Below are 4,790 nucleotides of genomic sequence, written 5' to 3' on the forward strand. Positions count from 1 at the left end.
CTAGGACTAGATGGGACCCAAGGGTCCATCCAAATATTAACACTCTCTCCATTTCCAATTCTCCAAATGCAGCCTCGTTTGAATGTTTGGATGCCGGCAACAAGGCTTTGCCACGTGAAGGAGGATCCATTCTTTGGTCCTGCTTTGAGAATCTCACAATGGGGGTACTACTTTGCTTTCAAAATCGGGGCACAAATGGAATCTGGGTATTCAATCGTGAATATGTTACCATTTTTAGCATCGTCGGCTACTGCACTCCAATTTCACGCTTGGTTTTCTTCAAACACGACATCGCGTGAAATCCGTAGACGCTTGGTTCGTGAATCATACAAGCGGTATGCCTTGGTGCCGTAACTCCTCTCGTATCAGATGAACACCATCTTGGTGCTATGATCGGCAAGCTTTGAGAGATGCGGCTCCGTTGTGTTCACATGGGCCACGCACCCAAACATCCGTAGATGATAAACATTTGGCTTACGCCCGTAATCGGAGTCTTGCCGATCGCTGCCTTCGTTGGAACCTGGTTGAGAAGATAAACCGCCGTCGAGACAGCTTCTCCCCAAAAAAGTCCCGGGCAAGTTCTTGCTCTTGAGTAAACTTCTCGCCATGTCAACGACGGTTCGATTGCGCCTTTCAACAACCCCGTTCTGCTGCGGCGTATAAGGTGCCATGAGGAATCTTTTTATGCCAATCTTCTCACAGTAGTCATTGAACTCGTTCGACGTAAACTCTCTGCCGCGATCTGTCCGTAGAGCACGAACCTTCAACTTGTGTTCCATCTCCGTTGCAGTCTTCAGCTTCTTGAACGCTTCAAACGCCTCATCTTTATATCGTAGGAGAACAACCCACATGTATCTTGAGTAGTCATCTAGCACAAGGAAGAAGTACTTCTTTTCTTCATGAGTTGCTGGAGTGATAGGGCCACATAGATGGTCACCATGGAGCAGCTTGAGTGCATCACTTGCACGATAGGTAGACTGGGCAGGGAACGGCCTGTGGTGCTGTTTTCCAACCAAGCACCCATCACATACTCGATCAACATGGTCGATAAACGACATCTCGGGTACCATCTCCATCTTCGACATCTTCTTCAAGGCATAGAAGTTAACGTGTCCAAATCTAGCATGCCATAACCACGAATCATCATAACTCTTGGCGAGCCAACAGTCCGGTTGAGATTGATCAAGATTGAGGATATAGAGCCTGTGCCGTGTGCGATTAACACGGGCTAACATGTTTCAGAGGTTGCCGAAGATCATCATCACTCCGTTGTCAATATCCACCTTGCATTCATTCTCGTCAAGTTTCCCGACGGAGATGATGTTGTTGCGAAGCCTTGAGATGTAGTATACTCTGGTGAGTATGTGATGTTCTCCTGTGAGACCTTCGAAGAGGACAGAGCCTTTCCCGCAAATCTCCACATTTGAACCATTACTAAACTTGACCGAGCCTTGAACATCATATTCCAGCTCGAGGAACTTCTCCTTGCATCCTATCATGTGGTTACTGGCACCCGTGTCTAGATACCATGACTTGTTCTTCTTCGGATAACTTTGGTATTACTTTCTTCTCATGAAGTAGCACCTTCCGGCTTTGTTTTGCAACCGCTATTTGGACGAGATCACAAACTTCGACCATCAGATATCTTGGACGTTCGTCTTCTTGCTTCGCCAAATTTGCCTTGATCTCCCGCTTGTTAGGCTCCAGACAATCCTTCGCAAAGTGACCCATCTCGTTGCATATATAGCACTTGACCTCGGACATATCCAAGTTTCGTGGCTTCCTCTCTTTAGATTGGTCTGCCTTACGACGACCTTGTGGTTTGCCTTTGCCTTCTTCGGTTTGTCTACCACACTTCACGTTGCTTGAGCCTTCGCCATAGTTGCACCTTCCTGTGCTACTTGGGGACTCCCAATCTGTGCGCGAGTACATGAGTTGGTCATCGCCTCCTCCTTTGCCTTTCCGACAACCACGAGCATTCTCTTCCCATGTCCGCAGGTGTCCGATCACCTCCGTTATGGTCATGTCGTCGATGTCATAAAGTTGTTCGACCGTGCCGATGATGTACGTGAATTTATCGGTGACCGAATTAAAAAAATTCTCCACGACCTCGGCTTCATCGAGCTTTGCACCAAGCGCGCGGATCTCTCCCACCATAGTAGTCAGACGCATGACATAGTCGTTCACTGATTCAGTTTCGTCCATCCTGTAACTTGTGAAATTGGCGCTTCAGCACTTGTGCCCGAGCCTTCGTGGCGCGATCTTCTCCGATACTCATCTCCTTGAGTGTGTTTCACGCCTCTCTTACCGTCTCGAACTCCGCCAATGTCATCAGCATGAAATCCGGTACAAACTGGGCTATGGCTGCCATGGCACCTTCGTCGCACTCCTGATCGACGTCGTCATCCGTGATGTTCTCCCACACTCGTAGGATTCGGAGAATAATCTTTATCTTGACCGCCCACATGCTGTACTTGGCGTCGGTGAGCATTGGGTACTGGATGGGGACGTTGCGATGCGCCAGTACGTTGGCGTCGCCCGTTCCGCCACCACTAGTTGCTGACTTGCCGCCCTTCTTCACCTTGTCGCTTTTCTTGTTCGTCTTGTAACCGCCGTTGCCGGACTTGTTCACCTTGGAACCAACCGACTCCTAGTCACTGTCCCCCATCGTTGATCGTAGAGGCTCTAGATACCAATTGTTGGTTTTTGATCGTCGGATCAAATCACCAGAACCTCTGCACACTCACATACAAAAGCAACCAAGCAAGCTGCCTAGTAGGTTGATTGATAAACAGTGTACGTGTGTGTATAGCCACGTACTTCTGTACGTGAGCGTGGCTTGGGCTAGTAACGACCCGATCGATTGATCTCAGCGGATTCTCTCGTAACTTGGCGAACGGAAGACTGATCGATTTGATGGCTAAAGGCCCGTGTCGAGCCTTTTCTTTTTATTGCTTTTCTCTGTTGGAAACATGGTACAGCCCCACGTTCAGATGATGGATAACTACAGGAGCGAGTCTCCTGGCGCCCACGCCCACGCTCCCACGCACGACGGCTTCGCCCTCGCTTGCACGCGCGGCGTGATCGCCACGATCTGTTGTAACGATAACTCTCTCCTCCTTCTGTACTCCTCGTGTATATAACACGGCCCCTGTACTGAGTTGAATATAGAGTTATAGACATAGTTTATCCATCCAACTTAGTATCAGACGTCCACCGACTCTTCCCTCACTTCCGCCATGAGCTTCCGACGTCCACTCCGTCGCACTCGTTCATTCGGGGACGCCGATGCGCCCTTCATCCTTCCCCGCGTCGCCCCCGAGCCAGCGCCCGGCATGTTTTAGCAATTGGCAATTTAGTTCAGAGTGGTGTATTCTATAGGGTCTGTACCTAGTGAGTCCAGTGTTTCAATAGTTCCCTTGCCAACTCTAATGATTAGCAGGATCCAGTGGAAATTGTGCACACGTTTATATAAGCGGGCATGCATAACTCATCAACTACACTTAACATCGAGTAAGGAAAATAGAATTTGTAGTACAAGACAATAACACTCACTTGAAGTTGTAAGGAAATAGTATTTCTGATCTGATATTTAGTTCCTTCAAAAACATTAGCAAGTTATTTTCTGAGTCATCGGTGTGGTTTTTTTTAACATAACTTCATTAACAATATGTGGGTCAATGAACCCAATGCCATAGACTCCATCTCTTTTGGCATTCCAAAATCTTCATTCTGCATAATAACACACAAAAGAATATAGTGAGGATAATTACAGGCAATGAATGAGTTGAGCTAGAGACTTAAATTACAGAAAGAAACCACTAACAGACAATAGCAACTGACGATAGATTTGTCGAGTGCGCCTTGATTGAATAACTGAAAATAACAGACAATCGCATGTTTTAGTGTGGGTCCACGCACCACCCGGCTCCTTAGGTCCTTATCCCCTCGCAGCTTGTATTCTTACTCCCATCATTTGTCCTTCTACAGCTCATCTTTTTCCATTGCTCTCGTCGTCAATCATGGAGCTTCTGCCCAACCTCGTTTTTACCTCTCCTCTCTTCACACGTCAGCTCCAACTCCAATCTCCCCTTGCTAAACAACGACCGCGACTGCTGCGCGTTAGGCAGGCCACCTGCGCCGACAATGGCGACCAGCGCACTGCAACCACGGTCGTCCTGTCGCTGCTCCCGGCAATGGTTTTTGTTTCCTGGCCCTTATGGGCATGCAGATGTTGGAACCAACTACGATATATGCTGGAACCGGCGATGGAAGATGCTGCATCCAGTGACTGATTTTGCTTCAGCCGGAGCTGCAGCTGGCGATGTTTTCGTCGATGGTTTGTTGCAACCGTACTCCGCATAAGCTACATCCATGTTCACGCAGAGTTGCAACCTTTCGCAGAAGAGCTGCAACCAGGGACGCCATGGTCACAAATGATACAACCACACACTATAGAAGCTTCATACACGTTCGCCAAAGCTGCAACCGGCGACGCCATCATCGTCGAATGCTACAACCAAACACTGCAAAAGCTACATCCACGTTCGCCAGAGTTGCAACCATTTCGGCAATGTTAGAACCGTTTATGCCGGTGTTGCAACCAACTCGTTGCGGAGGAGGCTGCAAGCATGAACACACGGGAGTTGCAACCGACGCCCCTGGATTTGGCCAACGACCTTGCTCCAACCGGCGGCAAGCACCCATATTGGGGACTTCGGTCTTCCATGCTACATCCATGGCCGACGGCGAGCAACTCATGCATTGCAATAGATGGGAGGCAAGAGATG

This window comes from Triticum dicoccoides, chromosome 7A (assembly GCF_002162155.2).
Source record: "Triticum dicoccoides isolate Atlit2015 ecotype Zavitan chromosome 7A, WEW_v2.0, whole genome shotgun sequence".
NCBI lineage: Eukaryota > Viridiplantae > Streptophyta > Magnoliopsida > Poales > Poaceae > Triticum > Triticum dicoccoides.